This window comes from Amblyraja radiata, chromosome 29 (assembly GCF_010909765.2).
Source record: "Amblyraja radiata isolate CabotCenter1 chromosome 29, sAmbRad1.1.pri, whole genome shotgun sequence".
Classification (NCBI taxonomy): Eukaryota; Metazoa; Chordata; class Chondrichthyes; order Rajiformes; family Rajidae; genus Amblyraja; species Amblyraja radiata.
The window spans coordinates 33923934-33949999 of NC_045984.1; the positions used below are offsets into that span (position 1 = coordinate 33923934).

At 48.7% G+C, this 26066-nt stretch overlaps 1 protein-coding gene across 1 annotated transcript in view; it reads left to right on the forward strand.

Moving 5' to 3' along the window:
• The first annotated feature begins 251 nt into the window (after positions 1–251).
• The window catches only part of sema6b (semaphorin 6B), a 328957-nt gene continuing 303142 nt past the window's right edge, over positions 252–26066 (forward strand). Inside the window, exon 1 of the mRNA XM_033047265.1 lies at positions 252–516. The gene's annotated coding sequence lies outside the window, so the exon portion shown is untranslated. The remainder of the gene's footprint in view (positions 517–26066) is intronic.

Below are 26066 nucleotides of genomic sequence, written 5' to 3' on the forward strand. Positions count from 1 at the left end.
GAGGTGAGAGTATAGGGGAGAGGGGAGAGGGTAGGGGAGCGGAGAGAGGATAGAGGATAGGGGAGAGGAGGGGAGGGGAGGGGAGGGGAGGGGAGGGGAGGGGAGAGGAGAGAGGGGACAGGAGACTCCGCTCCAGTGTGAGTGCGGGCTCCGGTGCTGGTTTTGCCCCGCGCTGGTGCCGGGGTAGCTGCGGGATGAGAACAGCGCTGTTGGTAGAGCTGACAGCACAGAGAGAGAGGGAGGGAGAGAGAGAGGGAGGGAGGGAGATAGAGAGAGAGAGGGAGAGGGAGAGGGAGGGAAATAGAGAGAGAGTGAGAGGTAGATAGAGAGGGGAGGGGGGTGAGGTGTGAGCACAAGCCCGCACTGCTCCACACAAGGCGAGGGACAGACAGACAGAGACAGAGAGGGGCTGCTGTCCACCAACATCCACCAACATCCACCCTCCCGGCGCCGGCCGGCCGCTCGCTGCCCGTCTGGATCCACACACACACACACCGCGCCCGGCGGCGCCTCCAGGTGGGTCCCGCTGTTACAGTGAGGGTGGGAGAGCCGAGCTCCATCCCTCTCCCCTCTCCCTCCCCGGCTGTGAGGGGGCAGCGTTTGCCGCGGGGGGAGGGAGGGGATGGAGGGGGGTCAGTGTCCAGGGGCTGGAGCCGCGGGGATGGGGCAGTGGAGCGGGCGGGGGGGGGGGGGGGGGGGGGGTGGACATGTCCGGGACACGGCGGGTGTGAGCGGGGTCACCGACCCGGGAATGTGTGTCTGTCACTGGCGGCAACGATGGGTCGAGCGGTCACTCTGTCCCCGCTGCTCATGTCCAGCAACGCCGGGCTGTAGGGGGGGGGGGGGGGGGGGGGGGGGGGTGCCGGGGTCTGTGTCTCCCTCACCTCCCCTTACTCTCCCCCCCACCCCCACCCCATCTCTCTCTCACCCTGTTTGTGAAGGGTCCGGAAAGGGAGTTTGTGAGGCGGCGATGAGTCAACGTGTGTGTGATGACCCACAGTGGCGCTTCCCCCGGGGGTGGGGAAGGTGTCGGTGGGGGTCTGTACTCGGGGTCGTCCCGCGGCGGCGCGGGGAGTAAATGGTCGCCCTGCTGTTTGTGGCTCACTGGTTGTAAAGTGTTGGCGCTGTGGCCGCGTGTTAAAGCCGGGGGGTGATGGGTGGGGGGTGAGGGTGATGGGTGGGGGGTGAGGGTGAGGGTGAGGGGCGAGTGATGTCCGGGCTCCACTGTTGCCCCATACAGGTGTATGCAGCCTCTCCGGCGCCGCGCCCCAAGCTCCCACTGCGCTGTGGGACCCGCTCTATTCCCCGGCTAATGCCTCCCTGACACACTGCCCAAGCGGCGCCTCTCTCTCTCTTTCTCCCTCTCCCTGCCACACCGCCCCTCTCTCTCTCCCTCGTCGCCATCACCAGCCTCTGCACGGGAGAGTGTTGGGCAGACACACAGTGCTGGAGTAAGTCAGCGGGTCAGGCAGCATCTGGAGATAAGATGAGGAATGGGTGACCTATCCATGCTCTCCAGAGGTGCTGCCTCACCCAGTGAGTTACTCCAGCCATGACTCTGTGTAAACCTGCATCTATAGTTCCTTCCTCCACAAGGTTTACAACACAGACTGGCCGATCATTTCGCTCAGCCTGCGTGAACCAACCTGATCTCCCGGTTGCCGGACATTAATCCTCCTGCCCATTCCCACACTGACCTTTCTGTCCTGGGTCCCCTCCATTGTCAGTGTGAGGCTAAACGCAAATTGGAGGAACTGCATCTCATATTTCGCTTGGGCAGCTTACAGCCCAGTGGTATGAATATTGATTTCTCCAACTTCAGGTAGCCCCGGCATTCCCTCTCTCTCTATCCCTTCCCCACCCAAGTCGGTTCTCATTCTCACCCAATAAACACCTAACAATAGCTCCATAGATGCTGCTGCACCCGCTGAGTTTCTCCAGCATTTTGTGCCTATCTTCGATTTAAACCAGCGTCTGCAGTTCCCTCCCACACACACGGTTCACTGAGTTTGTTGTCGCCTGTGTGTACCGGCAGCTGCAAGCTTGTTCTCCACTCCACCCGGGACAGCAGCGTGTGGGGGTCGGGGGGAGGGAGATGGTCGGGTGTGAGCGGGACGGTGCGGGTGTGTAGAAGGATGAGAGACAGGCCAGATACTTTGCAACTACCCAATATCCGGACAAGCCCCGTCTCCCGTCTGTGCCGGCCTTTCATATCAACCCCGTGTTCACAGTGGATATTGTCTCTTCACACGGTGCTCGCGTCAGGTGGAGATGGTCTTCCTTGTGTGTGTGTGTGTATAGGTGTGTGAGAGCTGACACATGACCCGTTTCCCGGCCACCTCTGCCTCTGTCAGCATTGTCCAGGTTGGTGATGTACCCAGGCCAAGCCTGTCCCTGCTTGAGGTGCTGGACCGGGCTGGGCAGGTTGGTGATGCCTGTGGCGTGGTGCGTTATGTGCTGGGCTGGGGAGAGCGTTGAACTGCTTTGATTGTGTTGCATTCCTGTTGATAAAGACACAGTCCCAGCCCACGTCGCCCTGCCAGAGGTGAGCCGAAACAGTGACGGTTCATTCAGGAATTGTATCTTTAATTAAACGACAAATACTTTGTGGCTTTTAGATGGAAATGCTGAGTTCTTGTTTTCAGCGAGTTATGAGATTGAAAACATTAGAATGACTAAGTTGCTGACATGCCTCTGGATCAATATGTTGAAAGAACAATGAATAAAAGATATGCAAAATAGTGTTGGCTGTTTGTTGGGTGAAAACAAGAAGCTGGTGTGACTTGGGTTGGGGAGGGAATGCCGGGGTTACTTGAAGTTTGAGAAATCAATATTCATACCACTGGACTGGTTAATAAAATCATAAGTGATAGCAGAATTAGGCCATTCGGCCCATCAAGTCTACTCCACCATTCAATCATGGCTGATCTATCTCTCGCTCATAACCCCATTCTCCTGCCTTCTCCCTATAACCTCCGACACCTGTCAGCTGTAAGATGTTGCCTACGACACGATGCAATATAACTCTATCTTATAGATATTCTATCTATCTTATGGGGGATCTTATAGAAACTTACAAAATTCTTAAGGGGTTGGACAGGCTAGATGCAGGAAGATTGTTCCTGATGTTGGAGAAGTCCAGAACAAGGGGTCACAGTTTAAGGATAAGGGGGAAATCTTTTAGGACTGAGATGAGGAAAACATTTTTCACACAGAGAGTGGTGAATCTCTGGAATTCTCTGCCACAGAAGCCAGGTACAGGATACTGAGTTGAATGATCAGCCATGATCATATTGAATGGCGGTGCAGGCTCGAAGGGCCGAATGGCCTACTCCTGCACCTATTTTCTATGTTTCTATCTATCCCAGGAGGGAAATTGATCTGCCAACAGTCATAAAACACAAGTTACATGAAACATGAAATTAAAGTTACGAGTGGAAAGGATTGGGGATGTGCAAAGATTGTGGGGGGGGGGAGTCAGTCTCAGTCTACCCCACAACAGAAGTTGTACACTTTGATAGCCAGAGGGAAGAAGGATCTCCTGTGGCGTCCTGTGCTGCATCTTGGTGGAACCAGTCTGTTGCTGAAGGTGAAGGTGGTCCTCAGGGTTAGTGTGAGACCCACGTGGCCCCCTTGATCCAGCCTTTACCTGTACTCGTGCACAAGGCAGCCTACATTATTGCCCTAATGTAAAGCAACACACAAACTTCCCATTTCCATCGCTTTCTTTTGAATTTGTCTTTTACAACGTTTCAAGCCAGCTTTAATTAAATCTTTAACTAACCCATTCACTGTTTTATCACATTGACGGCTTTATTATTGTTACAGACAGCAAACGTGACCAACTTGGGATGGGGGACTCGTTAATGGAGAGGGGAAGAGGACAAACACTCTGACCCCTTCACTCCCTCCCTCCCTCCCTCCCTCCACAGATAATCACCAGGTCAGGTGACATTAATGGAGAGACAGACACAGAGTGCTGGAGTAACTCAGTGGGTCAGGCAGCATCTGTGGAGAACATGGATAGGTGACGTTTCACAGAGTGCTGGAGTAACTCAGCGGGTCAGGCAGCATCTGTGGAGAACATGGATAGGTGACGTTTCACAGAGTGCTGGAGTAACTCAGCGGGTGCAGCAGCATCTATGGAGCTAAGGAAATAGGCAACGTTTCGGGCCGAAACCCAGAAGGGTTTCGACCCGAAACTTTGCCTATTTCCAGAAGGGTTTCGGCCCGAAACGTTGCCTATTTCCTTAGCTCCACAGATGCTGCTGCACCATAGCTCAGCGGGTCAGGCAGCATCTGTGGAGAACATGGATAGGTGACGTTTCACATAGTGCTGGAGTAACTCAGCGGGTCAGGCAGCATCTCTGGAGAACATGGATAGGTGACGTTTCGGGTCGGGACCCTTCTTCAAAACGTCACCTCTCCATGAAGTTTAGCGATGTGTGCTGGGTTACTCCAACACTCTGAGCTCTACGGCAGATTCCAGAATCTTGACTAAGTTCGAGGATGGCAGATATTCCGTCCTGTTACAGAGATGCAGTACATGATGGAGGACAGATGAGCTTGTAAACCATACAGCTGGAGTGTTTACGACCTGGGCAAGTAACCTTAACCCAGAAGGGTTTCGGCCCGAAACTTTGCCTATTTCCTTAGCTCCACAGATGCTGCTGCACCATAGCTCAGCGGGTCAGGCAGCATCTGTGGAGAACATGGATAGGTGACGTTTCACAGAGTGCTGCAGTAACTCAGTGGGTCAGGCAGCATCTCTGGAGAGAAGGAATGGGAGCAGAGATGCTGCCTGTGCCTCTGAGTTACTCCAGCACTTTGTGCCTATCTTTGGTGCAAGCCAGCATCTGCAGTTCCTTCCTACACAGTTAAATAGTCCATGGGCTCTCTATTAGATATGGAGCAGACAACAAAAGCTGTTCACTGTACCTCGGTACACGTGACAATAAACTGAAGTGTAACTGCTCCATGGATTTGCTGTTGTGCTTCAGGTGGGTTTAGTAAGCTACATTGGTTGATGTGCTTTAGTAAAGTTAGATGTGCTGTGGCTGGCATTGATTGTTCAGTGTTGATTTATTTACAACCAGGGTTCCAGCCGGGCTGGGGGCGTTCCCTTCATGCTCTGCCCCCGTGCCGAGCTGCTGCTGCCGTGCGTGCACCAGTTGAGCATCTCCTGCGTGTTGTGTCGGGCTGGCTAAATAAATGCTCACTCTTCCAGGTTGTTTTGAATCAAATCTGTTCTGTTCTGGTCTCAAATTAAATCGGCATCTGGAGATGAAAGTTTAAATTTGCAAACACCACCATCAGAGGAACGTCAATGCAAACTACTCGATGTTATTTTTTACCACAACTGCCCATCCCTCCAGGGCCTGTCCCACTTACACAACTTTTTCGGTGACTGCCGGCACCCGTCATAAGTCGTTGCAGGTGGCCGAAAACCTTCAACATGTTGCAAATCCAGCGGCGACCAGAACAAGGTACGACTCTTTGTGCGACTATTCACGACCGTACAGGCTTCATTCACCCCGCGACATGTCACCTGTACGGTCGTGAGTCGTCTCCTCTGTCGCCCAAAGAGTCGTAGCGTCTTTCTGGTCACCGCTGGATTTTCAACATGTTGAATATTTCGGCGACAGGCAGCGACCCAATGACGGGTGTCGGCAGTCGCCGAAAAAGTTGCGTAAGTGGGACAGGCCCATAACTCATTGGGAAGTAATTGGATTTGCTGAAATCCTCAGGAGTAAAGGGGGTTAATGTGATCCAGACGGACAAATTTATTCATCCGATTGCGATTCTTTGCAGAGAGTGGAGTGTCCTTGCTACAGAATGCTGATGTGTCGATTATGCATTTGACTCGGTATAGATAACTGCTTATATTTGTGAGTGGGATCTGTGTGTGGGCGTAGCTTCAAGTTGTCATTATATTTTATTTTGTTTTTATAGCTTATTAAGTATCTAGCTGACAGATTCACGTGGAAAATACACATTCATTGTTCTTTATCTCTCTACATCATCGTCTATATCTCTCGTTTCCCTTGTCCCTAACCAGTCTGAAGAAGGGTCTCGACCCGAAACGTCATCCATTCCTTCTCTCCAGAGATGCTGCCTGTCCCGCTGAGTTACTCCAGCATGTTGTGTCTATCCAGTTTAAAGCAGCATTTGCAGTTCCTTCCTAGACTTGTGGGGGTGAACGTGTTTAATGGATTGTACTCCGTTGCCTGATTTTTGAAAGAACACTCAATTCCCTCCAATAACAGACAACACTAAGGACTCTTGATGTATACAGTGTCTTGTCTATGGTCTTTGTCTGTTCTTTTGCACTATGTTCTGTTGGTGAGATTTGTGATGTGGTATGGATGCACTTTATTACTATGATCTGTGTTGTTATATGTGTTAATGTGACTAAAGCAGTGTACCATCATGTACCGAACCCAAATACCACCAACCCTGGTTACGTGGCAAATAAAGATTCTATTCTATCCCGCACATTAAAACGGTCCGCGTCCTTGTGGAACTCGGCGAGAATCATCTCTCCTGGGGTTTCAGGGAGAAACTGACTGGAGAATTGTTGATCCTAACTGTTCCTGACTATCCCTGTATGCGAGCTCAGAAACTATAGCCTGGCATGTTGTCCCACAGGTAACAGTAAGGTTGTGATGCTGGATCCCCTTGTGTACATCTCCGTACCTGTGAGGTATGTGTACACCTGTTGAAGCTGCTGGTACACCTGGTGATGGGAACACCTGGTGTGATTACAAGACATGGTCACAGTCAGCTGGTTAAACGTTGGTAAAGTTCTTCATTTCCAGACATTCTTGAGGTTGTGAACTTGCAGTGGTTGGCTTGGCTGGAAAGATGCCATGGGTACTCACAGTGTTGGCGTGACTCTGACATAATTATAAAACGTCTCGTTAAAAAAGGATCATTTTCCTTCTGTTGTTTCCTTAATCATGAGGATTTCTCTGAGAAACAGTTTTGCAGCGATTTTCAAAACTTTGATTTAAATGGGGCTGTAAATTGAATGTTCTTGTAGACTGAAGGAGGCCCTTCACAACATGGACGTGTTGAGGCTGCTGTCAACAAATCATGATTTAACCATCTGACTTACAATGAAGACACAAGATTCTGCAGATGCTGGAATTACTGGAGCTATAAACATGATGTGCTGAGAACATTTACATTATTTAGAAGAAAGGAAATGCCATTAAAACCAACCCACTGGATCAATCTCCTTGATTCCACTGATTGATTTACAATAGAGCCTGAGTTACAAGCACGTCCCAAAACCTAAGGTATCTACCAGCAGGAATAATGAGGGGAGTGATATAGGAGGAAGTGCTACCTGCAAGTTTCCCCACCATCCTACACCATCCAGACTTTGTAACTCTAGCCCTGTCCCTACATTGTCACTGGGATCTAAGTTGCCACTGGCTATAAGTGGATATATTTAAGGCAGAGAAAGATAGATTCTTGATTAGTACAGAGGTTATGGGGAGAAGGCAGGAGAATGGAGTTGGGAGGGAGAGATAGATCAGCCATGATTGAAAGACTTGATGGGCCGAATGGCCTAATTCTACTCCTATCACTTATGACATTGTGAGCTTGCTTCATTAATATGAGTGGATACCTTCACCAGAACGACCACAATTCAACACAGTGACTCACCGCCACTTTCTCAAGGATGTTAAGGGAATGGCTAGATCCTGTCATTGGAAGATACTGAAACATAACGCTTAATATGTGTAGGAAGGGACTGCAGATGCTAGTTTACACCGAAGGTAGACATTTGTGTTTCATTCTTTGGTATTTGTATCAACTTCACAATAACAATGCATTTCCAAATTGAATCGTGAATTTGAGACCAATGACTTTGTCAATATAATTGGTGTTATTGACTTGCGGAACAGTGTTCTGTTGAAGAGGCTGTCATTTTTGGCTCTCGGCCTGAAGTCAGGCTGTCTTTGATTCTCTGTGTGTACATTCTATTTAATCTTTGACTTGACTTTGTCAAATTAAAGGGTTGTGTGATATCAGCTTATGGGGGACTTTAACAAAAATAGAACGAGGTTATGTTGTGTGCAAACATTCCTTTTCCTTCCACAAAGATCAACAGATGGACCTAACTATTATTATTGAGGGAAAGTTAGTACCAGCTCCTGAGCAGATGAGTGTTCACTGAAGATAGACACAAAAAGCTGGAGTAACTCAGCGGGACAGGCAGCATCTCTGGAGGGAAGGGGGGGGGGGGAGAAGAAGGGGTAGGCAGAGGGGGTGGAGAGACAGGGAGGGGGAGACAGTGAGGGGGGAGATGAGGGGGGAGGGGTAGGTGGACATTTCCCAACACATCACCGTTCTCAGCCTCCTGGTGATTTCACAGGTGCCGTGCGTTTTGGAATCAATTGTTGGCATTGAAACAAATATCAGTGAATTGTCCCAGGTTGGGGAGCAGCATTCTCTGGTGAAGACTTTCACTGTCAAAGCAGGTGAAACAATGATGAATATTCGTGAACTAATTGATCATTGTTGTGGGTGGGACGAGGAATTCATTGCACTGGCCTTGTCCAGGAAGGCAGAGTTTGTGTGACACCAGTGGTGAGATGGGTTTTACTTGTTGCTGTCTGTGAGATCCTGAAGAGGGCACTGAGACTGTTTCCGCACTGTATCTCTAAACTAAACTAAAGAAGCCAAACATCGAGCAGAGAATGCCATCGATTCCCAGCCTCAGTTGGAAGAGAGCAGGGAAGTACATTGATGTGGGAACGTGAGGTGGATTGGGGAATATTCATAACTAGCCACCCATGGCCATGATTACGATTTTAAAATAATTTAGCTGTGAACTAGCTGAGAGGTCTGGAGGCCAATCCACTGGATGTGTTCAAGAGAGAGTTAGATTTAGCTCTTCAGGCTAAGGGAATCAAGGGATATGGGGAGAAAGCAGGAACGTATGCAGTCATGATCATATTGAATGGCGGTGCTGGCTCGAAGGGCCGAATGGCCTACTCCTGCGCCTATTTTTCCATGTTCTATGTTTCTATGTCCAGTTTGATCACAGCAAGCTTGGCTCCTCTTGATTGGGGTGGTAGTTCCACTGGTGATGCTTTATACATCTATAGTTCCATCGCTGTTGGGACGAGAGTCAAGGGGCAGAGTGAGCCCTTCACTGGAGCTGGGAACAGCAGTGGCTCATGTGAAACATGTAGGGAGGAACTGCAGACGCTGGTTTACACCGAAGATAGACACAAAATGCTGGAGTAACTCAGCGGGACAGGCAGGATCTCTGGAGAGAAGGAATGGGTGACGTTTCGGTGCAAGATCTTTCTTCAGACAGAGTCAAGGGAGAGGGAGACAAAGAGATAATGAAGGGTGAGGTGTGAAAACAAGAGATCAAAGGGGACAAAGTTCAAGGGAACTGTAGACTAGATCCTTGTTGGCCAGGGGAAGGTGACAACGAGGCATACAGAGATACAATATAATCAGGAGGACAGTGGGACTGTCCGGAGAACTAGGGTGGGGGAGGGAGGGCAAGGGGTTGCTTGAAGTTAGAGAAGTCAATATTCATACCGCTGGGGTGTAAGCTGCCTAAGTGAGATATGATGTGTTCCTCCAACTCAGTACACACGGCAATAAACTAGACTGAGCTCTGGGGCAGAGAGACTGGGCATCACATGGTGCGTTCTACTCCAACCCACAGTGTTGCTGGCTGGTGATGAGGACATCGTGGCTCCACATCTTTCAACTGCGGGTGTCGACGCCTTCATGAGGAGGTGCGAGAGGACGGGAGGAAACCGGAGTGAAAGCTCTCTCTCCCTTTCCCTCAAAGCCCAGAGACAGAGGGTGGAAACCTTCAGACCACAAGGAGTTAATTGGCAACAATCTCACGGAGATAAAAACCATCTTCCCTTTCCTGACAAACCCTATATTTAGACTGGAACAAAATGCCTCTTCAACAGCTTAAGACCATGTTTCCATCCTGGTGGCTATCATCTTTCATAGGGAAGCAAAACAAATCCCACATCGGTGAGGCAAGTGTGAGAGAAATAGCTCCTTTATTTTAGTATCAGTTGTTTAATGACTGCCTTGTAATCTGTGCAGCATTCCTGTAACGTAAGATGCAACCTTCCACTTCTGCAACGGAGCAACTTGCACGTTCTCAGGTAACGTGGCTCCACTTACTGGCTGCGGAATGTGATTGACCACTCATCCTCCTCGAGCCGCTGGTCCTGTCACTTCACCTGTCCATTGGCCGTTCTTGAGGGGACTCCAGACCCCAGAATCTGGAGGGTGTGAGCTATAGGGAGTGGTTGGGCAAGCTGGGACTGGATGAGGGGTGATCGTGTAGCGGTGTATAAAATCATGGAAGGCATAGATAGGCCAAACGCACAGTCTCGTGCCCAGAGTAGGGGATCCGATAACCAGGGAACATAGGGTTGAGGTGAGGGGGGGGGGGAAATTTAATAGGAACCTGAGGGGCAACTTTTTTACACATAGTGTGGTGGGTGTATGGAACGAGCTGCCGGAGGAGGTAGTTGAGGCTGGGACTATCATAACGTTTAAGAAACAGTTAGACAGGTGCATGGATCGGACAGGTTAAGAGGAATGAGCTACTATCTACCTCATTGGAGACCCTCGACTATCTTTAATCAGACTTTACTAGACTAACTGTACCTTGCACTAAACGTTATTCCCTTTATCCTGTATCTGTACACTATGGACGGCTTGATTGTAAACATGTATTGTCTTTCTGCTGACTGGATAACATGCGACAAAAAGCTTTTCCCTGTACCTCGGTACACGTGACAATAAACTAAACTAGATGGAAGACACATGGTGGGTGTTGAAGATGTCCCTAATGTGGGTGGTGTGGGAGTTAGAGAGGGAGCTGCGTGTAGTTTTGTCCCTCGTGTCTGCTGCCCTGAGAGAGTCAGACTCACCATTGGGATAGCCAGGATAAGTCATCGCAATGCCCTTTGTAGAAAGAACCACGGTGACCACCAGTGGTGCAGCAGTGAATGCTCAGGGTGCTTGAAGCACTGCCAATCCAAGCTGTAGTGGATGGTGTTGAATTCCTAGACAGCAGATTATTGCAACAGTTGTCCTTGTCCTCTCATCTGTCTTCCATTCTAAATCCGTCAGTGTGGACAGGACATCCTCCCCGCAACGGCTTGGATTTCCCTCGGTTATTCTCTCGCTTGCCCAGGATGCGGTTAATTGGCTACGTAGCTTCCAGCGTAGATGAACCGAGCGGTGGAGACGAGGGAATTAGTGGACAATGGGTTGAATGATAGTAGACGCACAATGATCGGTGAGGTCCAGTAGAAGCGGGTCGTGCAGCACCAATCACAACTAGTTGCCCCGCACACTTCCACTGTAGATGGTGCAAGGTTTAGTGTGGTTAGGAGATGAGCCACTCAGTGTAGGATACCTCATTCACCTGCTTTGTACAGACTCGGTTGGCTGGTTGGTCAATGTGGCCCCATATGAAATAGCAATGGCATTGAATGCCTGGGGTAGGTGGTTAGACGGTCTTTGTCATTGCTTGGCATTTAGTGGCATGGGTGTTGCTTGCCACATATCAGCCCAAGCCCACGTGTGTCACTCTGTGCTTGCATGGTCTGCTTCATGTGCTGAGGCGTTGCAAATGGAATTGATCATTGTGTTCTCATTGGTAAAGCTCCCCGTCTGACATTGGGAACATTTTTCCTGCATCTAGCTTGTCCAGTCCTTTTATAATTTTATATGTTTCTATAAGATCCCCCCCTCATCCTTCTAAACTCCAGTGAATACAAGCCTAGTCTTTTCAATCTTTCCTCATATGACAGTCCCGCCATCCCAGGGATCAATCTTGTGAACCTACGCTGCACTGCCTTAATCACAAGAATGTCCTTCCTCAAATTAGGAGACCAAAAACTGTACGCCAACTTTCAGTGACCGGTGTACAAGGACACCCAGGTCTTGCTGCACCTCCCCCTTACCTAACCTAACCCATTGAGATAATAATCTGCCCCCTTGTTTTTGCCGCCAAAGTGGATAACCTCACATTTATCTATATTATACTTCATCTGCCATGCATCTGCCCACTCACTCAACCTGTCCAGGTCACCCTGCAACCTCCTAACATCCTCTTCATAGTTCACACTGCCACCCAGCTTTGTGTCATCCGCAAACTTGCTAGTGTTGCTCCTAATTCCCTCTTCCAAATCATTAATATACATGGTAAACAGTTGCTGCCCCAACACCGAGCCTTGCGGCACTCCACTCGCCACTGCCTGCCATTCTGAAAAGGACCCGTTCACTCCTACTCTTTGCTTCCTGTCTGCCAACCAATTTTCTATCCACGTCAACACCCTACCCCCAATACCATGTGCTCTAATTTTAGTCACCAGTCTCCCGTGTGGGACCTTATCAAAGGCTTTCTGAAAGTCTAGATACACTACATCCACTGGCACCCCTTCATCCATTTTACTTGTCACATCCTCAAAAAATTCGAGAAGATTAGCGAGCATGATTTTCCTTTCATAAATCCATGCTGACTTGGACTAATCCTTTTACTGTTATCCAAATGCCCCATTATTACCTCTTTAATTACCCGTTCAATTACTCCAGCATTTTGTGTCTATCTTCGGAGTAAACCAGCATCTGCAGTTCCTTCCTACACAGTTTTAAAACAATCATGGCTCTAACACAGGCATTTCAAGACATAATGAGAATATTAATAATACCAATCCTTCGAGCAAAGAAGTTACAAAGAGATTGTATAAAGATGTAACCAAGCAGGACTATTTAGACAAGGAAACTGTTCTCATTAGTGGTGTGTTTGTGGGACCTGAGGCCACAGATTTCTAACTGCAGATGAATGACAATGTCAGGCAAAAGATCTCTTCAAGCAGAGCCTAGTTATGATCAGCTTATGATTCTTAGAGCAGCGTGGGAAAGCTATTGATTAGGACTTTAAAAAGTAGTTGACTAGTCAGCTGAGAACGTGAAGCAGAGGGGATTGGTGCATGAGGGGCCAGCAGGGAATCGATGGGCCGAATGGTTTCCTTCTGTTCTGTAACGATCTTGCAATTAATCGTGTGCAGGAAGGAACTGCAGATGCTGGTTTATAATGAAGATAGACACAGAATGCTGGAGTAACTCAGCGGGACAGGCAGCATCTCTGGAGAGATGGAATGGGTGTCTTTTCGGGTCGAGACCCTTCTTCAGATGCTGCCTGTCACGCTGAGTTACTCCAGCTTTTTGTGTCTATGAGGCAGCAGCTCTACCAGCCTATAGTCTTCCTACAGGGGCATCAATGTAATCACACTGGTCTCCAGACCTGCCTTGTTATTGGTTGGAGGGAACCGGTTTTATGACGGGTTTAATACCTGGAATTGTCGACTGGGCGGTCGGTTACGAGACTTGAATCTTGGAGTTACGGAGAACAGCATTGCTAATGTGGAAGAGACAAAAACTAGAAACAAGATCCCAACTCACCTTTCCCCATTTTTCACTTCCTTTTTGCTGCTAATTGTTTTGAAGTTGACCTTTGCATGAAAAGAGCTGATGGCAAGTAACGTTGTGAGTGAATGGAAAAGCCCATTAGCATTGAATGAGGTTGTACATAATTTAACAAAGGCAGTAAAAGATATGGGGAGAGCAGGTCAAGATCTAGTCAAGATATTTAAATTGGTTTCTTATCTGTTTAAAATCACATTAGTGCCCCTTTGATGTTATGATTAAAGTAACGAATCCATCAGTGGTATTTTGGGGTGTCACGGTGGCTCAGCGCTAGAGTTGCTGCCTCACAGCGCCAGAGACACGGGTTCCATCCTGACTACGGGTGCTGTCTGTACAGAGTTTGTACATTCTCCCTGTGACATTCGAACATAGAAAACAGGTGCTGGAGTAGGCCCTTCGAGCCATTCAATGTGATCATGGCTGATCATCCAAAATCAGTACCCCGTTCCTGCTTTCTCCCCATATCCCTTGATTCCGTTAGCCCTCTGAGCTAAATCTAACAATCTCTGCATGGGTTTCTCTGAGATCTTCAGTTTCCTCCCACACTCTAAAGACGTGCAGCTTTGTAGGTTAATTGGCTTGGTATAAAATGTAAAAATTGTCCCGTGTGTGTAGGGTAGAGTTAGTGTGCGGGGATCGCTGGTCGGCACGGACTCGATGGGCCGAAGGGCCTGTTTCCTCACTGTATCCCTAAACTAAACTAAGACTAAAACGTGAGATTTTTTAATCATTGGGATTTAAAGGGAAGATGTTAATAGAAAACAATAGTGGTTTGGAGCGGGGTTTGTCCACCCCTGCTGTGCCCTGAAGGTTATTTACATGTCTGAAGAAGGGTTTTGGCCCGAAACGTCGCCTATTTCCTTCGCTCCATAGATGCTGCTGCACCCGCTGAGTTCCTCCAGCAATTTTGTGTACCTTAGGTTATTTACATAGCTACTTGCATCAGGATATGTACTGAGAATGTCACCACAATAGCAATGACAGGGCAAGCTGACAGAAGAAGGAAACGAGGCCGACCAAAACTCACATAGAGGCCAACATTCCAGAAGGGTTTGGCCGCCCGGGATGCAAGCCTAACGAGGGTGGAAGATGTTGCACGTGAACGAACAGAATGGCGAGAGCTTGCTGCCCAATGCACTCAACTGTGTGGGAGGAACGAAGTCTGAGTAAGTGGCATCAGCGGCAGGTGCCCTGTGGTTGTCAAACTCATAACAGGAGTGTCAGCATTCTGTGCCATGTTACCCGAGGGCTAATGCTGGCAGAGTGAGTGGATTCTGAAGGCACGCTGGATCTGCTGGTGGGACAGGTGTGTGGAAATGAAAGGCCTGGATAGAGTGGATGTGGAGAGGATGTTTCCACTAGTGGGAGAGTCTAGGACTAGAGGTCACAGCCTCGGAATTAAAGGATGTTCCTTTAGGAAGGAGATGAGGAGAGGATGGTGAATCTGTGGATTTTTGTACCTCTATAAGACCACCCCTCAGCCTCCTGGAAGAGGGAATTCCAAGGAATAAAGTCCCAGTCTGCCCAACCTCTCCCTATAGCCCAGGCCCCTCAAGTCCTGGCAACATCCTCGTAAATCGTCTCTGCACCCTTACCAGCGAGAGATCAGGAGGACTATCTGAGAGGAGAGGGCAGCACCTCCACTTTTGAAGCCATCGTTTTTCTCTCCGTGACAAACTTCAGGAATGAACCTTCTTCTGAAGAAGGGTCTCGACCCGAAACGTCACCCATTCCTTCTCTCCAGAGATGCTGCCTGTCCCACTGAGTTACTCCAGCTTTTTGTGTCTTACTCTTTCCCTTTCATAAGTGATAAGAGCAGAATTAGGCCATTCAGCCCATCAAGTCTGCTCCTATATTACCAGCATCTGCAGTTCCTTCCTCCACAGAACTTTCTTCTTGTTGAATCACTCTCCACTGTTGACACTGAGCCATGGACAAACTGTTCATGTGTCTGTACCACAGTTGTAATCTGCCTTCTGTAAAGCACCAGTGAAATCTCGATGCTATGTAAACAGGATTTCCTTTCCATTCTGTGGGGAAGTGTCTCTTGGCTTTCAGGAGCCGACGGCTTTTGTTGGGAGCAAGCTCAGCCTCTGCCCGGTGTTTACACACTGGAGCTGCCGATGACTGAAGCCCCTGATCTGTGGCAGACAAGCGAGAAAACTAGTGCCCGCAGAACAGCAACTTTTGAAAATCAATCAGTGCAACTTGCAATCTGCCGATGGAAAGAAACTATATATAGAGAGTTTTAGTTGTCATATGTCCCAGTCATATCTATCTATCTATCTATCTATCTATCTATCTATCTATCTATCTATCTATCTATCTATCTATCTATCTATCTATCTATCTATTAATATATAAAACTCTGTGGCTGCCGCCTGCCGTCCGGCTGCCTTTCTGCCTTTTGATTCGTTCCATCGTGTGATGTCACAATGCCCAATACTCGCAGATGTCCAATCGGAATGGATCCATTTACATGGACGGCTGCCGGCCGCCTTTCTTCCTTTGATTCCTTGCTACTCCGAAACCAGACGCAGAATCGCCGACAGCTTTTCCATTTCGGTAGAGATTTCACTTTTCTTTCTAAGTATCCGCTCCTCATTACATTTCGTCGTATTTAAGTACACGTTTTTAATCAAATCCTTCTCCTCCCCCCCCCCCCCCCCAATATTTCAAAAATAAACTGGCTTCTCACCCATAGAAGCAGCCCCAGCCCCAGCCCCTGGTGAACGTTCCATTGTGTGATGTCACAATGCCCTATGCTCAAAGACATTGTTGCCATAGAGGGAGTACAGAGAAGGTTCACCAGACTGATTCCTGGGATGTCACGACTTACATATGAAGAAAGATTGGATAGACTTGGCTTGTACTCTCGCTAGAATTTAGAAGATTGAGGGCGGATCTTATAGAAACGTACAAAATTCTTAAGGGGTTGGACAGGCTAAATGCAGGAAGATTGTTCCAGATGTTGGGGAAGTCCAGAACAAGGGGTCACAGTTTAAGGATAAGGGGGAAATCCTTTAGGACAGAGATGAGAAAAACATTTTTCACACAGAGAGTGGTGAATCTCTGGAATTCTCTGCCACAGAAGGTAGTTGAGGCCAGTTCATTGGCTATATTTAAGAGGGAGTTAGATGTTGCCCTTGTGGCTAAAGGGATCAGGGGGTATGGAGAGAAGGCAGGTACAGGATACTGAGTTGGATGATCAGCCACGATCATATTGAATGGCGGTGCAGGCTCGAAGGGCCGAATGGCCTACTCCTGCACTTAATTTCTATGGTTCTATGTTTCCCTCTCTTCACCCCTCTCCCTCTCCCACCCATCCCTCTCTCCCCCACCCCCCTTCCCTCTCTACGCCACCCCCTTCCCTCTCTCCACCCGCCCCCTTCCTCCTACCCCTCTGTCCCTCTTCCATCACTCCCCCTACCCCTCTCCTCCTCCCTCCCCACTCTCCCACCTTTCCCCCTCCACTCTCCCTCCCCACTCTTTCCCCTCTCTCCCCCCCACCCCTCGCCCCCTCCCTCCCTCCTCCCCTACCTCCCCATCCTACCCCTCCCCCACATCTCTCTCCCCATCCCCCTCTCTCACCCCCTACCCCGCTCTCCTTTCCCTCCCAAATCTGTCCCGTTTCCTCCTCCTCCTCTCCCCTCCTCCTCTCCCCTCTTCTCACCCCCCCCTCCCCCCACCTGTGTGTTTGGAGGGGTGGTTAATTAGATTAGATTAGATATAATTTATTGCCACACAGCCAGGCTGGTGGAAATTTGGGTTGTCTGCAGCGATACAATAATAAAGAACACACAACCACAATAAAACTGTAACACAAACATCCACCACAGCATTCATCACTGTGGTGGAAGGCACAAAATTTGGCCAGTCCTCCTCCATTTCCCCCCCCGTGGTCAGGACCAGAGTCCAGAGTCAGTCCAGGATCGGCTCTTCCTCACCGGCTTTAAGTTGTTGTAGGCCGCAGGCCGGCGGTCAAGATTTAAAGTCCCCGCCGCAGCCAGAAGCACCGTAGACTGCAGGGCCGACGGTCGAAGCTCCCCTCCAGGGGTGATGGTAAGTCCATGCCGGACCCGCGGTAGAAGTTGGCCGCGGGCCGGCAGTGGTGGCTTCTTCTTCCCCCGGGTCCCCAACGTGAGATCCCGGGCTGTAGACGCCGCACCAGCTGGAGCTCTGCAGACCGCGGCTTCAGGCTGCGACTTCAGGCTGCCGGCTGCCCCGGGTCAGCGAAACGGAGTGCTCCCCTCCAGCGAGCCCCAGCGAGGGTTCACCCGCTCCACGCCGAGAGTCCACGCTGCGCCCGCCGCTGAAGCCCCGGGCGCGTCTCCGGGAAAGGCCGCGTCGATCCTTGATGTTAGGCCACGGGGGAGGCGACCTGGAAAAACTCGCCTCTCCGTGGAGGAGGCGACCGAAGTGGTTTCCCCCTCACCCCCCCCACTCCACCCCCCACACAAAACACACAAAGAAACATTAAATACAGACTTTAAAACATACTAAAAAAATAAAAAAAGGTTGAAAAAACTGACGAGCTGCATGACATGGCTGCTGCCAGAGCAGCGCTCCCTACAGAACATGTGAGTTTGATGCCGCAGCCCCGCCCCCCCCCCCCCCCCGCAAACGCCGTTGGGGAAACAGACCCAATGGGTCTGCACTTGGTCTAATATATATATATGTGTGTGTGTGTATCTGCATGCGCCTGTATGCCTGCCTGTTGGTGTGTGTGTGTGTGCGTGTATATACACACACATATATATATATACACACACACATATACACACACACACACACACACACACACACACACACACACACACACACACACATACATACACACACACATACATACACACACACACACATACATACATACATACATACATACATGTGTGTGTGTAGCTATATCCAAACTTAATAGACTGGAATTGCAAACAGTTTTGATCTAATTTGTTCTTTCATTTTGAGGTTTTTGCGGAGATGAGGATATCATCCATTGAAGTTATAACTTTGAAATTGTCGGATGTTTTCCAGCACAATCCCTGCATTCACCAAGTGTTGCCAGTTTCCAGACATCCTCCTGCAAGCCTTGCGGCATCAGGCTGCTGATGTTGGCGTTGGACTAATGGTCCGTATCTTCTGGATCGCTTTTAGTCAAGTCTGCTTATTTTATCTAAATGGAACATCAGGCATTGAATGTGGCAATAGGATATATGGCCCTAATGTTCCCCTCAACATACTGGATAAACTAAAGCATGGCAGATGTTGTAAATGAGATTTGTGTCTCTCTCCCTCGTTCTGCCTCCCCCTCTCTCCCCCCCCCCCTCTCTTCCCCCCCCCCCTCTCTCTTCCCCCCATTCTCCTGCCTTCTCCCCATAACCCCTGACACCCGTACTAATGAAGAATCTATCTATCCACTGACTTGGCCTCCACTGTGTAATGTAATGCAACTTACTGAGTGAGGAACCAGATGGAGGCAGCAATGAGCAAGCGTTGGTTGAGTATGATCCCATATAAACACTTCACATTCTTGTTGGAACCTCATTAGCTTTTATTGGAACAAAATAACTCCACATTGTAAACGTCACCAGAAGCCTTCAACTGTTTAAATGCTGAAATGCCAATCAACGATGACTTTTCGTGACCAACAATTTTTATATAATGAGTTAGAGATTGTGCTCAGACTGACCGGGGCTTGGAGATAGAAACAAAATGCTGGAGTAACTCAGCGGGACAGGCAGCATCTTTGGAGAGAAGGAATGGGTGACGTTTCGGGGCGAGATCCTTCTTCCCATGAAAGGCTGGAGTAAGTCAGCGGGACTTTGTGATGGAGCTTGTGTGAGGGACCTGAGATTAGCCGGTGGCCAGACCCACATCTTCTCACTTGTCCTCCTCCAACCTTCTGCCAATCCCAGCTAGAGAGATGACAAGAAATGCTCACGTGTACATTGCATTATGCCCATTGCTGTGGGTTTGATTTGAGTTGCACCAATAGTCTTCTCGTCCAAAGACAACTTGTAACCTGGCAGCACGGTGGCTCAGCGGGTAGAGCTGCTGCCTCACAGCGCCAGAGACCCGGGTTCCAAACTGACTACGGGTGCTGCCTGTACGGAGTTTGTACGTTCTCCCCGTGACCGTGTGGGTTTTCTCCGGGTGCTCCAGTTTCCTCCCACACTCCAAAGACGTGCAGGTTTGTAGGTTAATTGGCTTCTGTAAATTGACCTTAGTGTGAGATGAGTTTAGTTTGGTGTAGGATAGAACCAGTGTACGGGGTTATCGTTGGTCGGCACAGACTCGGTGGGCCGAAGGGCCTGTTTCCGTGCTGTATCTCTGTCTGTAAACTAAGACAGCAGAAAATATTGATCTAGAATTGAAGGAGAGCTGCCTAGTTTTGCTTTGAACCATGGCTGATGGCCTGCAGGCAGTCAGGACTGGACTCCATATCTCTAGACTCCCTCTCCCCTGACTCTCAGTTCCCCACTCTACCCTAGTGTGAAACGGCAAGAGAGGGAATTAGAATGGTTTAAAGATCCAAGTGATGCCCAAAAGCCACAAATAATCATTTTTGTGCTTGAAGTTGGTGCTTCGAAATCACTGACTGCAAAGTGGTTGATGTGAGTGGGTTTGAGCTTCCTATTCTACTAGAGCATTGTGTGGAGCGGTATAAAGACCTTCATTGTCACTGACAATAGGCTGTGCCTCGTGAGATACCGTTGTAACACCCCTTGCTGTTACTGAATATGATCTGTGTCTGTACTGAACTCACAACTATTTATGTTCAAACCATTAGGAGTAACATCACACCAGCACAATGCAGTAATACAAGAAATAACCTTCCTTCAGTATCAGTTAATGGTCTTACCATCTCCTGCACTCAGCAGGAGATTTGTGGTTGAGATTGTGAGTGTCTGTGAGCGGCACTGAGCCCATCCTCTGTTGTGTTCACATACACTGCAGATCTGTAGTTAACGCTGGTATCACTGAGCCATGGCGTGACAATAGCCAGCCAGCTGTGTTATAGTTGAATGGGTAATGGTGGAAGGGAAGGCAGTCACTTCACTGCAGAATGGGCATGAGCTGAGGCATCAACGTTCACATCTGATGCTGTGTGTATTACCTACATACAGTTTGAGAATGGGCCGATCCACACTACACTGTATTTGCCACTCCCCATTGCCTGATGTTCGCGCATGTCTCTAGATTGCAGTACGTATGGTATGGTACCTTATTGGTCACATCTAGCGAGGTACACTCAAATTTGCATACAGTTGCGTACAAGTATCATTATACACAAGCAGACGGAATGTGTGGGAAGGAACTGCAGGTGCTGCTTTAAACTGAAGATAGACACAGCAACTGGAATTACTCAGCGGGTCGGACAGCATCTCAGGAAAGAAGCATCTCTGGGTGACGTTTCAAGTCGAGCTCGGAAGAAGGGTCTCGACCCGAAACTTCACACATTCCTTCTCTCCAGAGATGCTGCCTGTCCCGCTGAGTTACTCCAGCTTGTTGTGTTTATCTTCACTATACATCAACACACAGATACATCAGTTCGATGCATCCATTTGTATACTAGTTCCATTCCTAATGTCCAAGGCGTGCAACATCACACCATCGGATATTGCACGGAGGCATAGCTAGTTCAGAGTCTTGTATTTGGGGCCATTTTCAGGTTGAGTAAAGTTAATTTTGTACAGAGATCCAATAGATTACCGTGTCAATCTTTCCCCATGACTTGGTGACAGGACAAAAATGCTGGAGAACTCAGCGGGTGAGGCAGCATCTATGGAGCGAAGGAAATAGGCCACGTTTTGGGTCGAAACCCTTCTTCAGACTGATGTGAGGGTGGGGGGGGAGGAAGAAGAAAGGAAGAGATGGAGCCAGTGGGCTGAGGGAGAGCTGAGAAGGGGAGGAGAAAGCAGGGACTACCTGAAATTAGAGGTCAATGTTCATACCGCTGGGGTGCAAACTGCCCAATCGAAATACGAGGTGCTGCTCCTCCAATTTACGGTGGTCCTCACTCTGGCCATGGAGGCTGAGGACAGAAAGGTTGGATTCGGAATGGGAGGGGGAGTTGAAGTGCTGAGCTACCGGGAGATCAGGTTGTTTATTGCGAACCGAGCGGAGGTGTTCGGCGAAGCGATCGCCAAGCCTACGCTTGGTCTCACCGATGTAGAGCAGCTGACATCTAGAGTAGCGGATGCAATAGATGAGGTTGGAGGAGGTGCAGGTGAACCTCTGCCGCACCTGGAACGACTGCTTGAGTCCTTGAATGGAGTTGAGGGGGGAGGGAAAGCGACAAGTGCAGCGATTGCAAGGGAAAGTTCCCAGAGAGGGGGTGGTTCGGGTGGGAAGGGAGGAATTGACCAGGGAGTTACAGAGGGAGCAGTCTCTGCGGAAAGCAGACAGGGGAGGAGATGGAAAGATGTGGCAAGTGGTGGGGTCACGTTGGAGGTGGCGAAAATAATAGAGGATTATTTGTTGTACCTGACGGCTGGTAGGGTGGAAGGTGAGAACAAGGGGGACTCTGCCCTTGTTACGAGTGGGGGGGATGGGGAGAGAGAGTAGAGTCACGGGGTATTGAAGAGACCCTGGTGAGAGCCTCATCTATGGTAGAAAAGGGGAACCCCCGTTCCCTGAAGAATGAGGACATCTCCGAATCCCTGGTGTGGAACACCTCATCCTGGGAGCAGATGCAGCGTAGATGGGAGTAGGGAATGGAGTCCTTACAGGAAGCAGGGTGGGAAGAAGTGTAGTCTAGATAACCATGGGAGTCAGTGGGTTTGTAGTGGATGTCGGTCAGACTTGTTGTTTATCTAAGGTACACAAAATTGCTGGGGAAACTCAGCGGGTGCAGCAGCATCTATGGAGCGAAGGAAATAGGCGACGTTTCGGGCCGAAACCCTTCTTCAGACTCGTTGTTTATCTAAGTGTGTTTGCCACTAATATGTTTTTTTGTCAGTCTTCTTTCTTTGAGAAATGTTGTGTAATGTATGCATATATTATAGCAGTGTGTTTGTCTAACACTGTGAGCCTGTCACACTGTTACAGACAAGGTTTTATTTGTACTTGCAGCTCATCACACTTGTACAACTGGCACACTTGACCATGTGAAAATACTTGTTGTTTGAGGATGTTTTGTTCCAATTTGAAAATTAATTCATCAGTTTATAGTTTACAGTTTAAGAATAAGGGGTCGGCCATTTAGGACTGTGATGAGGAAAAATGTTTTCTCCCAGAGAGTTGTGAATCTATGGAATTCTCTGCCACAGAAGGCAGTGGAGGCCAATTCACTGGATGTTTTCAAGAGAGAGTTAGATTTAGTTCTTAGGGCTAAAGGAATCAAGGGATATGGGGAGAAAGCAGGAACGGGGTACTAATTGTGGCTGGCTTGAAGGGCCGAATGGCCTACTCCTGCACCTATTTTCTGTTTCTTTGTTTCCACCTCATGTCTCCCAGGGTTGGGGCTTGTTGGCTGCTCCTCCACCATCCAGTGCTGTCTTCAGACTGCCACCTGATGCAGCTACAAGCCACAATAGCCAGGACTCAGGTCATCATTATATGTTGTTTAAAACATTGCCATCTCCTGATTCATTCACCAGTTGTCGTTAGTCTGTGCTCCCTCCTGCCCTCAGTGTAAACTTCACCAAGATTCTTGCACCTTGCGTCTCTGGGCTTGGAACATCATAACAACCTTGTGACTCCAGTGGGTAGCAGGGTTAAATCTGATCCTCAAATATCCCTGTCTCCAATGGACAATGTGGACCAAGGTTCATCCCATCACACCAATCCCAATGTGTAGGGAGGAACTGCAGGTGCTGTTTAAACCAAAGACAGACACAAACTGCTGGAGTAACTCAGCGGGACAGGCAGCATCTCCGGAGAGAAGGAATGGGTGACGTTTCGGGTCAAGATTTCTCTCGAGGCGCTTTTCGACCCAAAACGTCGCCCATTCCTTCTATCCAGAGATGTTGCCTGTCCCACACACAAAGTCCAATCCTGGTTAATATCCACTAATTTAGTGGGAATCATGGCTTGTGTTCTATTCAGCCTGGGTTCAAGTACAAGCCGTTCACATTCAATACTTGTATGTTGGTGGTTCTCATCTTCCACGTCGGTTTGTTCATTAACAGGTATCCACCCACCACTGAAGCGGGATAACATCAGTTCAAAGCGGTCGCTATGGACAGACTCTACAAAGAAAGTCAGAAATGCATTCATGCTGGCTTCCTCTGCCTCTGTTCATGGGGAAAGAGCTTAATTGGCAGTGAAGCACTACAGAAGTGTATTAGCTTTAGTCATGCATGAGATGTGAGTGTCAATTTGCACACATTGCTAATCTGATAATGAGTCGAGTACAATGACCTCTCGATTGCTGTTGGTGTGATTCCGGTTCCTTTTGTGGTCTAGATGGCATCATGCACCGTGGCGGCTAAGCCAATAGTGTTCATGTAGAAATAAAGACCGCTTCAATAAAGGCTTGGTGACTCAAGCATTTATATTGGGTTGTAAAGAAGCTAAAGAATCCTCACAATTTCAGGGCAATATTAGGAATGGAATATAGCGTGTAAACTAGAAGTGTGAAGGGGAAAGGTAATGGATACTGCTCTTACATGTGGACATAACGGGGTCAGATTTCCACCCACTCTCTGATCATTTACTGTAGTTTGCTTTGTGATTACTGCTCCGTGTAAAAGTGGAGAAGGTGTGTGATTGATGCCTCGATGGCAGCAATGGGGAATTCATGGTCTCCACGAAAGCTTTGTCTTTGTGTTGGAGAACGAATGGATTGTTTCTGAATGGACAGCTCTCTCTGATGATGGTTTCAACCGAGGACCACTTCTTCTTCTTGCGAATGAAACATAAACCAAAGGGATAGTTAGATCTAAAGTGGCTAAAGGGATCAGGGGGTATGGAGAGAAGGCAGGTACAGGATACTGAGTTGGATGATCAGCCATGATCATATTGAATGGCGGTGCAGGCTCAAAGGGCCGAATGGCCTACTCCTGCACCTATTTTCTAAGTTTCTATGTTTCTATCTCAAGCCGGGTGTTGAGCAGCCAGGTTGTTGTTTCTGTTGGCGTCAATGTCTGCCAGGCCCTGACACAGCTCCATTTGGACAAGACAGACTCTTGGACGAAGGGTCTCGAATGACAATGACAATGGCAATGGCCATGTAGGAACTCATTGCATGTAAATTCAATTACAGTTGCAGCGAATTGTGGACACAGCCCAGACCATCACGCAAACCAACCTCCCTTCCATTGAAAGACACAAAAAGTTGGAGTAACTCAGTGGGACAGGCAGCATCTTTGGGGAGAAGGAATGGGTGACCTTTCGGGTCGAGACCCTTCATCAGTCTCGACACGAAATGTCACCCATTCCTTCTCTCCAGAGATGCTGTCTATCCTGGTGAGTTACTCCAGCTTTTTGTGTGTACCTTCAGTTTAAACCAGCACCTGCAGTTCCTTCCTACACATCCCTTCACACAAACCAACCTCCCTTCCATTGACTCCATCTACACCTCACGCTGCCTCGGCAAGGCCAGCAGCATCATCAAGGACCAGTCTCACCCCCGGCCACTCCCTCTTCTCCCCTCTCCCATTGGGCAAGAGGTAGAGAAATGTTAAAACACACACCTCCAGATTCAGGGACAGTTTCTTCCCGGCTGTTATCAGGCAACTGAACCATCCCACCACAACCAGAGAGCGGTCCTGAACTACTATCTACCTCTTTGGTGACCCTCGGACTATCCTTGATCGGACTTTACCTTGCACTAAACGTTATTCCCTTATCATGTATCTGTACACTGTAAATGGATCGATTGTAATCATGTATTGTCTTTCTGCTGACTGGTTAGCACGCAACAAAACGTTTCACTGTACCTCGGTACACGTGATAATAAACTAAACTGAACACACAGGAGGGGAAGAGAGAAACCAAGACTAGGGCAAGTGTGTTGGGCATGATGGCATGTGTTTGCAGTCTACATATACTTCCAGTGAGAGAGAAAGAGAGAGAGAGAGATTGAGAGTGCAGGTACTCCTGTACAGAAGGCTTTCTGCCTCATTCCTGAATTGATTACAACACTGAATTTAACGCTGACGTGGCATTTTCCACATGATACGGGTGTGACAGATGTCACCTGCTATTAATAGGTTGGCAATATTGCCTCAGTAATGCATATCTTTCTGTAGATTGTGCAACAAGCAAGCTTTCTGATAGGGAACAATCTGCAAGAGGCATTTAGATTAGTTTAGAGATACTGCGAGAAAAACAGGCCCTTCAGCCCATCGAGTCCATGCCAACCAGCGATCCCCGCACACTAACACCATCCTACACACACTAACACTATCCTACACACACTAACGCTAGCCTACACACACTAACACTATCCTACACACACTAACACTATCCTACGCACACTAACACTATCCTACACACACTAACACTATCCTACACACACTAACACTATCCTACGCACACTAACACCATCCTACACACATTGGAGACAATTTACATTTATACCAAGCCAATTAACCTACAAACCTGCACGTCTT